The 12,963-nt window shown below is 39.9% G+C and overlaps 1 protein-coding gene across 2 annotated transcripts in view; it reads left to right on the top strand.

Moving 5' to 3' along the window:
* The first annotated feature begins 2,450 nt into the window (after positions 1-2,450).
* Positions 2,451-12,963, top strand: part of C7H11orf65 (chromosome 7 C11orf65 homolog) — a 69,115-nt gene continuing 58,602 nt past the window's right edge. The window contains exons 1-2 of one of the 2 annotated variants that reach the window (XR_006385573.1): positions 2,451-2,549; positions 2,971-3,361. The gene's annotated coding sequence lies outside the window, so the exon portion shown is untranslated. Of the gene's footprint in view, positions 2,550-2,970; positions 3,362-12,963 lie in introns of those variants that run through there. The other variant, XM_044257710.1, reaches the window with a different exon arrangement.

The raw sequence follows: 12,963 nt of genomic DNA on the forward strand, positions 1-12,963 counted from the left end.
ACCCACCAACTGTTCAAAAGTACAAGTCACGAGTATAAAATAAAGGGCAGCTGTCCTAAGACCATATGCTAACGAAGCCATGTCCTGCATTTATTGTACAGGGAGTTTGGGGCTTGTCAAAACAAATGACTGAAAGAAAATTTGCCCTCCTGCCCACCAACCCAGGTTCTTCCTTGTGGCTGATGGCATCTTGTTAGAAACATCTTAAATTTTTAAAATGCCCATCACCTGCCGCCAAACAAGCCTGATAGTTTAAAGTGAACTGAGCTACACCACATAGTTCTGAGCACGGAACAGGAAAAGGACGGTTTTAAGAAATAAAGTGGAGTCCTCAAAAAATTCCACAGGGAGTGAGCAGTCAATCTAGATAATTTTCCATCTGCCAAGCTCAGATATAATCTTTAAAAAAAAAATTAGTTTTACACGGCTTTCTGGTTTGTTGACACAAACAACTTAATAAAATTGTTTTGCTAAAACCCTGATTTTTTTCCCCTTTGAACTCATACAGTATCTACATATTCCATTAGTCGATTTTAATACTTCACGTGTCCTTTAAAAAATCTGACTTTTAAAAGGAAGAGAGGGGGGCGCCTGGGTGGCTCAGTGGGTTAAAGCCTCTGCCTTCGGCTCAGGTCATGATCCCAGGGTCCTGGGATCGAGCCCCACATCAGGCTCTCTGTTCAGTGGGGAGCCTGCTTCCTCCTCTCTCTCTGCCTTTCAAATAAATAAATAAAATCTTTAAAAAAAAATAAAAGGAAGAGAGGGGTGTAAAGATATGCAGGTCAATACAATAGGTGCTTTTCTCTAAATAAGCTGCCAATGTGTTCATTGCTGTATTGCTTTTATTAGTAAAATTTTGGAAGCACCTTAAATAGTTTTTATGAGGGAACTGGCTAAATAGTTATTGATATATAAAGGACTGAAATACAACTATTTTTTTTAAGTAGCTCTATATGTACTATCATGAAAGATTTCCATTACAGTATTCAGTGAAAAAATTAAATTACAGAACAACATGTATAATGTGAAACCATGAATGTAAAAAACAAAAATATATTTGTGTGCTTGAAAGTTTGGAAGGATTTTACCAATATCTGAGAAAGAGATGGATAGAAGGGAATTACTTTTTGCTGTATACCTGTCTATGATATTTGTTTTTACTACAAGTAAGAATCAGATTGTAAAATAAAGAAAAATGTAAACCTAGGAAAAGACTCTAAGTGTACAAAAGATATACATAAGAAAATGGATATTTATATTTTCCAGTATGCTTTTTTAAATCTACTCTCTAGAATTTTATATCATGGGACATATTATATATACTTTTTAAATAAAGTAAATTTTCTAAATAAAATTTTGAGAAAGATAATTTCTGTTTTTAAGAAAGACTGTAACTACCAGGGGACCTGGATGGCTCAGTGGATTGAGTCTCAACTCTTAGTTTCAGCCTAGGTCATGAGCTCAGGATCCTGAAATTGAGCCCCAAGTGGGCTCCATGCTTAGTGGAGAGCCTTGAGATTTTCTCTCTCCCTCTGCTCCTCCCCCTGCTTGCACTGGTGCTCTTTCTTTCTCTCTCTCAAATAAATAAACAATAAATCTTTAAAGGAAGAGAAGAAAGATTGTAACCACCTATAGCCCTGGTATTTCTCTAACTGGGTTGGTCTAATTTTAATTTTATTGTCTCTTCCTGAATAAATGAACCAAAACGTCTATCACTGCCACTCAGTCCCTAGGAGGTATAAATCTAATATTAGGGAGAAAGAAATTTGGGCTCGACACCGTTATTTTCTCTTATTTCAGGCAAAAATACAAGAAGTACAGTGTCTTCGCTGGTTCAGGTCGCCAATATGCTGGAATAGCTGTAACTACGTACGGTGACAGATGTTAACTAGACTTATTGTAGGGATCATTTAGCAATATAAACAAGTCCTAAATCATTATGTTGTACACCTGAAAGTAATGTATGGTATATGTCAATTATACCTCAATTTAAAAAAACAAAACTGGTTTAGGCTTCACCAGCTAAAGAGCTTAACTTTAAAAATAGCATTAGACTACAATCACCTGTCACTTATTCATTGATCCTGAGCACTAGCTGCCAAATCGATAAAAGGATCCGTTTTCTGATTCACAAATGAATAAAGTACTTAAATATGAAAGATTTTGTGTATTTCTCCCACATCTTTAAACCCCTTGGTCTAAGTGACCAGACTTTGCAGTAAGTTTAGCCCCAATTCGCAGAAATTCACTTTGGTTTCCCTTTCGAAATCCTTTGCCTCAAAGCCATTAACGATCGCGGAGAGAGCTCAGGTTTAACTATCACGTTTCTTTGTTTGTTCTGTTTTGGATCCTCCTGGAGACAGTGACGTCGGGATGGGGGAAAGGGCGGGGCCAAGGGGGCGGCACGAGGGGGCGTGGCCAAATGGCGTTATTAAGGGGCGGTACTAGGGCGGGGCCTCGAGGAGTTGAGGACGGAAGTCGAGCGCGTCATTTCCGTCTGCTGTATAACAGAGGAGTCCCGCGGAGCTCGGGAGGGCGGCGATTGACAGGTGAGGGGAACGGTGTCCCCTCCCTCTCTCAGTACCACAGCAGTTCCGCCCGCCTTTGTGGCGCCTGGTCTGAGTCTGCTGTTCTCCAGAGCCCTACAGGCCCCCTGCCCTTGAGTTCCGCTCCCCAGCCCACCCCTTAAAAACGTTCGGCGTCCCTGAGGTCGCCCCCTCCCCACCCCGCCGGCCTCCAGCCCCTCTGACCCCCTTGCTGTGGCTGGACGCGCTCCCTGCTCGTTCCGCCACCTCCCGGCCCCCGCTCTTCGCACCCCCTAGAGACCTGGTTTCTCCCCCTTGAGGCCAAGGGCAAAATAACTGTTAACCCACCATACTTTTTTTTTTTTTTTTTCTCTTCTGGACTTTTTATTTCCGGTTCGACCCCTGACACGGTTTCCTGTCGTTTCATTGCGTTGTTTGGAGCTAGAAGAGGGAAAAGCGTTCTTTCAAGCAGTACGTTAGTGGTGGTTTGCCCTCCTCCGCCTTCAGGATGAAGGACTACAAGGGAAAAAGGAAGAACGAAATGACAGAACTGATTTAAAAAAAAAAAAAAAGTCACGAAACACTTTGGTGGGTTCACCGAAACAGAGGAGGAAGTGTAGGTTCTGATCCCAGCAAATCAGCTTAAATACTCTTTCCCAGCTTTTAAAGTAGGTGGTACCGAGAAGTCAAAGACTGACCTTGGGGGCTTTTCCTCGTGAAGATAAGGTCATTGGAGTCTTCATCTATTAAAATAAAAATTACCGTCGATTTGAGATAGAAAGTCTCCCGTTTCTGAACCTGCAGGTGGAACCTGGATGTAGTAAATTCCTCCGTTACACGAGCGGTGTGGTTCGGTCGTGCTTTTTAGTGTCTGCAAACGAAGCGGTGTTTCCCCGTTGGTTAGTTCATGAGCCTCGTTATGACCCTGTGAAACCGGTATTGCTGTCGGTCGCAGGCCACCAGCTGTCCCTGCCGGCTCTCTTCTCCGGACTGTGTTCTCTTAAACCTACTCAAAAGACGTCCACTCTTCAATTAGTGCCTCTCGGTCACCTTTGATTCCTCCCTCGCTACGGGATCATACCTAACAACATCTTAATATGCTTTAATGTCTCGCATATTTTAAAAAGAACACCCCTGGAGTCCATGGTCCATGCCTGCCCGCCTGCCGCTCTGTATCTCGGCTTCTAAGCAGATGTTCTTGTACTTACTGTCCCCACTTGGCCACCTTCTTAACCTATACCGGGCTTTCTTCTTGGCTACTCCGCTGTAAATAGTACTTAAAAGCACTTCCCAGCGACTTTATCTGGCCAAATCTTGTTCTTTATTGTCAATTTACTTGACCCTCCGTGTACCTTTGACAGAACGGAGCACATTCTTGGGATATGCGGGGTACCCTCACGGGCCAGTGATGTGAGGGACTCGTTTCTGAATCAGTAAGGTTGAATATACTGTTGAAGATACTGTGTCGGGATTTTGTGCTATCCGTAATGCAGTGGTGACCTGCGGCACGTTTATGAATGCAGTGTCCTCTACCATTTCACCACCGCTTTCTTCAGTCTAGACAATTGGCAAAACAGCATATCGAGACCTGAGTTGTAGTGTTTGTCAGTTTTTGTGATGACAAAACAGGGTATTTTGTGAGCTACCCTGGCCGTGCTGAATTTCATGATACCAAAATGACCCCAGGTATTGGGAAGAAACGTGCCCTAGTGCACCATAATATATTATTTCCACCAGACCTATACCTGTAGGTAGCCCATGTAGGCCAGTAGTTCTCAACCACAGGTGATTTTGCTCTCCAGGGGGCATTTGGCAAAGTCGGGGGACATTTTTGGTTGTCCCAGCTGTGCTAGCGTCATCTAGTGGACAGAGTCCAGGGATTCTGCTAAACATCCTGCCCTATACAGGACAGCCTTACAACACAGACTGCAGCGGCAGTTAACAGTGCCACTGCAGTGAACATGAATAACCTCAAGAAATCGTAGTAAAATGTAGTGTAGGGAAGAAAGAAACTTTTACTATCCTAGGTTTTGTAATTGGGACCCTCAAATTAAACTGACAAGACTAATTAACCAGAGAAGAGATGAACAAATTTTTTTTTCCAATTTATTTATTTTCAGAAAAACAGTATTCATTATTTTTTCACCACACCCAGTGCTCCATGCAAGCCGTGGCCTCTATAATACCCACCACCTGGTACCCCAACCTCCCACCCCCCCCTCCCCCCCCACCGCCACTTCAAACCCCTCAGATTGTTTTTCTGAGTCCATAGTCTCTCATGGTGAGGTGAACAAATTTTATTTGCTTATAATACTTTAGTTTTACATGCACATGGGGGTCTCACAGAAAAGGAATTAAAAACCCAGGGTCACCTGGTTGGCTCAGTCGATTCAGCGTCTGTTGATTTCAGCTCAGGTCATGATCTCAGCATCATGAGATCCATCAAGTCCCACGTTGGGCTCACATGGGTCCTGCTTGAGATTTTCTCTCCCCCTCTCTCTCTGACTCTGGCACGCCCCCTCCCCTGCTTGTTCACTCACACTCTCTTTCAAAATAAATAGATATATAAAAAAAAATTTTAAACCCACAGAGGAGTTTAGGCCCAGGGTTTTATTTACCACTTTAACAATGGGTGGTAAATTGTGGGAAGGTAAATTTATAGGGAAATTAGTAAAGGTAAGGGTTATTTTATTAAGATTTGTTTGTAAACACCCATGTCAGTGCTGACTTTTTATTTCTGGTGATACTACTTTTCTCCTGTTGGTGCAGTAAAGGAGAGACAAAACACCTTCAAAAAGGGAAATTTGTGTCCCACTTTTAGGCAAATGGGGAGGTAGAAAGCTTTTCCTGCATTTGTTCTTTCCAAATTGCTTTAAGCTGAAAACAGTCCTTGTGCCAAACTGACATATTTTAAGGTGGTATATTATGATCCCCGAAAACAGTAAAATAATTAGCAGGTGTTAAATTTTGAGTATTTGTTACCTTTATTTTATTTGATTATAAGCTTAAGTGATTTTTAGTAATCACTGTGTTTAAAAACCACCTTACAAAATTCTTGAAAATTTACATTTTGGTTCCACTGAGCTAATATAAGCCAACTGTGGTACAGCATCCAAACCAGAAGTTTGTAGTCAATTTCCCATATAATTATTGTATGACTCCTGCCCACTTCTTTGACCTTTTCTCCCCCAACACTTCTGCCTGTTCTTTCAGCTGTAACAACCCTGCTTTCTTTCAGCTGCTTGAACACATCAAGCTTCCTATCTCAGAGCATTTTTATCTTCTATTCCCTGTGCCTGAACTCTCTTCTACAGTTTTCCTGTAGTTGGTTCTTTGCATCTTGAAAACCAATGTCTTCTCAGTAGAGAGGCCTTCCCTGACTGCTTATGCTAACCTAGCCTTGATCATTCTTTGTCCCACTATTCTGTTTTATCTTTTCTTTATTGCACATGCATATTTTTTTTGTTTTTACCTCCATGTTTTGTTTTATTTTATCGTATTTTTCATTTTAAGTAGGCTCCACGCTCAATGTGGGGCTCAGACTCACCATCCTGAGATTGAGTCGCATGGTCTACCAACTGAACCAGGCAGCCCTCCCTTTTCTTTAAATATTAAGTATTTACTTCCATATTTCAGGTAACTTATTATTCTGCTTGTTCTTGATTTCTTTTAGATGTAGTTATTGTCTGATATGTTTCTATAATACAAGCCTCTTATACCAAAGTGCCACAACACACATACACACTTACACACACTCATCCTCTTCCCCTCATCTTCCTAATTAAAACCACAACAGAGAAATCCTGCCATAATACTAAGTAGGATCAGAAATTTAATTGCATACAATATAATGTTGAGTTAATCCAAAGTAACTGAATATCCAAGGTCAGCCTACTTTGGAGACAGAAGCTAGTCAGCAAACATTTTATATCCAAATTCATATCATCATGGGTGATATTATCATAGAGCATATAATCACAGGGCATTACTGTACTAATGCACATAGTGGTAGGGTTAATACTAATATTTACATAGTTATGATTGTATAATTATTCATGGATGAGCCAGAGCAAGCTTAGTTTGTTTCCTTTTGCCCCCCTTCAGAATGATACTTTTGTAAAATAAAAGTGAGTTGCTAGAGAAAAGAATACAAGTAACAAAGACGTACTATGCAAACTGTAAGCCCACTGATGGTGTGTTAGTATACTACAGCAGGGTCAAATTGCTGCAAAACTTTGACTACTCTCAATTTCTTTATTTCATCTGGTAACACGCAATTCAGAGACTGACATAGGTCTGTGAACCACACTAAGAGTAGCACAGCTCTTAGAGATCCGCCTGCAGAAGACCCAGCCTGACCCCTTTCGTTCTAGGGCTTCTGATCTTTGGGTCAAGCCTGCAGTGAGTTGTCCTGAGGATGACAAACTAATTTTTAATTTTTTTTAAGATTTTATTTATTTGACAGAGTTACTTTAACATACTGATAAGTAAAGAAAGCAGAAAACATGTATAGTTTCATCACATCAGTGAAATAAACCTGTGTGGAGTGGGTGGGTGTGTATACATATATATGGGTGTACATGTATATATACGTGTAAATTTTAAATATATAAGAAAAGATCTGGAAGAGTTACACATCTACTAATGGATAAAGGTAACTTTGAAGAACCCACTAGTCTACAAGAAATGGAGATGGATTTTAACTTTTATTCTGTACTTGAAATTTTTACTATAAGAATGTATATGTGTCATTTATATAATAACTTTTAAAGTGACTGAATCTAGAAAGTAGTATGAGTAATTTTGGATTTTATTTTATTTGTTTTTTTAAACAATTTTGGATTTTAAACAGGAAATATTAAATAAAGAATGATATTTATACATTCTTCTTTTTTTTTTTTCTTCAATTTATTTATTTTCAGAAAAACAGTATTCATTATTTTTTCACCACACCCAGTGCTCCATGCAAGCCGTGCCCTCTATAATACCCACCACCTGGTACCCCAACCTCCCACCCCCCCGCCACTTCAAACCCCTCAGATTGTTTTTCAGAGTCCATAGTCTCTCATGGTTCATCTCCCCTTCCAATTTACCCAAAAGCACATACCCTCCCCAATGTCCATAACCCTACCCGCCTTCTCCCAACCCCCCTCCCCCCAGCAACCCACAGTTTGTTTCGTGAGATTAAGAGTCACTTATGGTTTGTCTCCCTCCCTATCCCATCTTGTTTCATGGATTCTTCTCCTACCCACTTAAGCCCCCATGTTGCATCACCACTCCCTCATATCAGGGAGATCATATGATAGTTGTCTTTCTCCGCTTGACTTGTTTCGCTAAGCATGATACGCTCTAGTTCCATCCATGTTGTCGCAAATGGCAAGATTTCGTTTCTTTTGATGGCCGCATAGTATTCCATTGTGTATATATACCACATCTTCTTGATCCATTCATCTGTTGATGGACATCTAGGTTCTTTCCATAGTTTGGCTATTGTGGACATTGCTGCTATAAACATTCGGGTGCACGTGCCCCTTTGGATCACTACGTTTGTATCTTTAGGGTAAATTCCCAGTAGTGCAATTGCTGGGTCATAGGGCAGTTCTATTTTCAACATTTTGAGGAACCTCCATACTGTTTTCCAGAGTGGTTGCACCAGCTTGCATTCCCACCAACAGTGTAGGAGGGTTCCCCTTTCTCCGCATCCTCGCCAGCATCTGTCATTTCCTGACTTGTTGATTTTAGCCATTCTGACTGGTGTGAGGTGATATCTCATTGTGGTTTTGATTTGTATTTCCCTGATGCCGAGTGATATGGAGCACTTTTTCATGTGTCTGTTGGCCATCTGGATGTCTTCTTTGCAGAAACGTCTGTTCATGTCCTCTGCCCATTTCTTGATTGGATTATTTGTTCTTTGGGTGTTGAGTTTGTTAAGTTCTTTATAGATTTTGGACACTAGTCCTTTATCTGATATGTCGTTTGCAAATATCTTCTCCCATTCTGTCAGTTGTCTTTTGGTTTTGTTAACTGTTTCCTTTGCTGTGCAAAAGCTTTTGATTTTGATGAAATCCCAAAAGTTCATTTTTGCCCTTGCTTCCCTTGCCTTTGGCGATGTTCCTAGGAAGATGTTGCTGCGGCTGAGGTCGAAGAGGTTGCTGCCTGTATTCTCCTCAAGGATTTTGATGGATTCCTTTCTCACATTGAGGTCCTTAATCCATTTTGAATCTATTTTTGTGTGTGGTGTAAGGAAATGGTCCAATTTCATTTTTCTGCACGTGGCTGTCCAATTTTCCCAACACCATTTATTGAAGAGGCTGTCTTTTTTCCATTGGACATTCTTTCCTGCTTTGTCGAAGATTAGTTGACCATAGAGTTGAGGGTCTATTTCTGGGCTCTCTATTCTGTTCCATTGGTCTATGTGTCTGTTTTTGTGCCAGTACCATGCTGTCTTGATGATGACAGCTTTGTAATAGAGCTTGAAGTCCGGAATTGTGATGCCACCAACTTTGGCTTTGTTTTTCAATATCCCTTTGGCTATTCGAGGTCTTTTCTGGTTCCATATAAATTTTAAAATTATTTGTTCCATTTCTTTGAAAAAGATGGATGGTACTTTGATAGGAATTGCATTAAATGTGTAGATTGCTTTAGGTAGCATAGACATTTTCACAATATTTATTCTTCCAATCCAGGAGCATGGAACATTTTTCCATTTCTTTGTGTCTTCCTCAATTTCTTTCATGAGTACTTTATAGTTTTCTGAGTATAGATTCTTAGCCTCTTTGGTTAGGTTTATTCCTAGGTATCTTATGGTTTGGGGTGCAATTGTAAATGGGATTGACTCCTTAATTTCTCTTTCTTCTGTCTTGTTGTTGGTGTAGAGAAATGCAAATGATTTCTGTGCATTGATCTTATATCCTGACACTTTACTGAATTCCTGTATAAGTTCTAGCAGTTTTGGAGTGGAGTCTTTTGGGTTTTCCACATAGAGTATCATATCATCTGCGAAGAGTGATAATTTGACTTCTTCTTTGCCAATTTGGATGCCTTTAATTTCCTTTTGTTGTCTGATTGCTGAGGCTAGGACTTCTAGTACTATGTTGAATAGCAGTGGTGATAATGGACATCCCTGCCGTGTTCCTGACCTTAGTGGAAAAGCTTTCAGTTTTTCTCCATTGAGAATGATATTTGCAGTGGGTTTTTCATAGATGGCTTTGATGATATTGAGGTATGTGCCCTCTATCCCTACACTTTGAAGGGTTTTGATCAGGAAGGGATGCTGTACTTTGTCAAATGCTTTTTCAGCATCTATTGAGAGTATCATATGGTTCTTGTTCTTTCTTTTATTGAGGTGTTGTATCACATTGACTGATTTGCGGATGTTGAACCAACCTTGCAGCCCTGGGATAAATCCCACTTGGTCGTGGTGAATAATCCTTTTAATGTACTGTTGAATCCTATTGGCTAGTATTTTGGTGAGAATTTTTGCATCTGTGTTCATCAAGGATATTGGTCTATAGCTCTCTTTTTTGATGGGATCCTTGTCTGGTTTTGGGATCAAGGTGATGCTGGCCTCATAAAATGAGTTTGGGAGTTTTCCTTCCATTTCTATTTTTTGGAACAGTTTCAGGAGAATAGGAATTAGTTCTTCTTTAAATGTTTGGTAGAATTCCCCCGGGAAGCCATCTGGCCCTGGGCTTTTGTTTGTTTGGAGATTTTTAATGACTGTTTCAATCTCCTTACTGGTTATGGGTCTGTTCAGGCTTTCTATTTCTTCCTGGTTCAATTTTGGTAGTTTATATGTTTCTAGGAATGCATCCATTTCTTCCAGATTGTCAAATTTGTTGGCGTAGAGTTGCTCATAGTATGTTCTTATAATAGTTTGTATTTCTTTGGTGTTAGTTGTGATCTCTCCTCTTTCATTCATGATTTTATTTATTTGGGTCCTTTCTCTTTTCTTTTTGATAAGTCTGGCCAAGGGTTTATCAATTTTATTAATTCTTTCAAAGAACCAGCTCCTAGTTTGGTTGATTTGTTCTATTGTTTTTTTGGTTTCTATTTCATTGATTTCTGCTCTGATCTTTATGATTTCTCTTCTCCTGCTGGGCTTAGGGTTTCTTTCTTGTTCTTTCTCCAGCTCCTTTAGGTGTAGGGTTAGGTTGTGTACCTGAGACCTTTCTTGTTTCTTGAGAAAAGCTTGTACCGCTATATATTTTCCTCTCAGGACTGCCTTTGTTGTGTCCCACAGATTTTGAACCGTTGTATTTTCATTATCATTTATTTCCATGATTTTTTTCAATTCTTCTTTAATTTCCCGGTTGACCCATTCATTCTTTAGAAGGATGCTGTTTAGTCTCCATGTATTTGTGTTCTTTCCAAACTTCCTCTTGTGGTTGAGTTCTAGCTTCAGAGCATTGTGGTCTGAAAATATGCAGGGAATGATCCCAATCTTTTGATACCGGTTGAGTCCTGATTTAGGACCGAGGATGTGATCTATTCTCGAGAATGTTCCATGTGCACTAGAGAAGAATGTGTATTCTGTTGCTTTGGGATGAAATGTTCTGAATATATCTGTGATGTCCATCTCATCCAGTGTATCATTTAAGGCCTTTATTTCCCTGTTGATCTTTTGCTTGGATGATCTGTCCATTTCAGTGAGGGGAGTCTTAAAGTCCCCTACTATTATTGTATTATTGTTGATGTGTTTCTTTGATTTTGTTATTAATTGGTTTATATAGTTGGCTGCGCCCACGTTGGGGGCATAGATATTTAAAATTGTTAGATCTTCTTGTTGGACAGACCCTTTGAGTATGATATAGTGTCCTTCCTCATCTCTTATTATAGTCTTTGGCTTAAAATCTAATTGATCTGATATAAGGATTGCCACTCCTGCTTTTTTCTGATGTCCATTAGCATGGTAAATTCTTTTCCACCCCCTCACTTTAAGTCTGGAGGTGTCTTCGGGTTTAAAATGAGTTTCTTGGAGGCAACATATAGATGGGTTTTGTTTCTTTATCCATTCTGATACCCTGTGTCTTTTGATTGGGGCATTTAGCCCATTAACATTCAGGGTAACTATTGAGAGATATGATTTTAGTGCCATTGTATTGCCTGTAAGGTGACTGTTACTGTATATTGTCTCTGTTCCTTTCTGATCTACCACTTGTAGGCTCTCTCTTTGCTTAGAGGACCCCTTTCAGTATTTCCTGTAGAGCTGGTTTGGTGTTTGCAAATTCTTTCAGTTTTTGTTTGTCCTGGAAGCTTTTAATCTCTCCTTCTATTTTCAATGATAGCCTAGCTGGATATAGTATTCTTGGCTGCATGTTTTTCTCGTTTAGTGCTCTGAAAATGTCATGCCAGCTCTTTCTGGCCTGCCAGGTCTCTGTGGATAAGTCAGCTGCCAATCTAATACTTTTACCATTGTATGTTACAGACTTCTTTTCCCGGGCTGCTTTCAGGATTTTCTCTTTGTCACTAAGGCTTGTAAATTTTACTATTAGGTGACGGGGTGTGGGCCTATTCTTATTGATTTTGAGGGGCGTTCTCTGAACCTCCTGAATTTTGATGCTCGTTCCCTTTGCCATATTGGGGAAATTCTCCCCAATAATTCTCTCCAGTATACCTTCTGCTCCCCTCTCTCTTTCTTCTTCTTCTGGAATCCCAATTATTCTAATGTTGTTTCGTCTTATGGTGTCACTTATCTCTCGAATTCTCCCCTCATGGTCCAGTAGCTGTTTGTCCCTCTTTTGCTCAGCTTCTTTATTCTCTGTCATTTGGTCTTCTATATCGCTAATTCTTTCTTCTGCCTCATTTATCCTAGCAGTGAGAGCCTCCATTTTTGATTGAACTTCATTAATAGCTTTTTTGATTTCAACTTGGTTAGATTTTAGTTCTTTTATTTCTCCAGAAAGGGCTTTTATATCTCTGGAGAGGGTTTCTCTAATATCTTCCATGCCTTTTTCAAGCCCGGCTATAACCTTGAGAATTGTCATTTTGAACTCTAGATCTGACATATTACCAATGTCTGTATTGATTAGGTCCCTAGCCTTCGGTACTGCCTCTTGTTCTTTTTTTTGTTGTGAATTTTTCCGCCTTGTCATTTTGTCCAGCTAAGAGTATATGAAGGAGCAAGTAAAATACTAAAAGGGTGGCAACAATCCCAGGAAAATATGCTTTAACCAAATCAGAAGAGATCCCAAATCATGAGGGGGGATTTCTCCCCCCTCACGATTGGGTGAGGGATCTCCTCTGATTGGGATCTCCTTTGATTGGGATCTCCCAATCTCTTCTGATTGGGATCTCCCAATCTCTTCTGATTGGGATCTCTTCTGATTTGGGGATAAAAAGAGGTTCAAAAAGAAAGAAAGAAAAAAAAGAAAAAAAGAATTAAAAAAAAGATTGAAAAAATTCAATCAAGAATTTAAAAAAGAATTAAGAAAAATAA

This window comes from Neovison vison, chromosome 7, assembly GCF_020171115.1.
Source record: "Neovison vison isolate M4711 chromosome 7, ASM_NN_V1, whole genome shotgun sequence".
NCBI lineage: Eukaryota > Metazoa > Chordata > Mammalia > Carnivora > Mustelidae > Neogale > Neogale vison.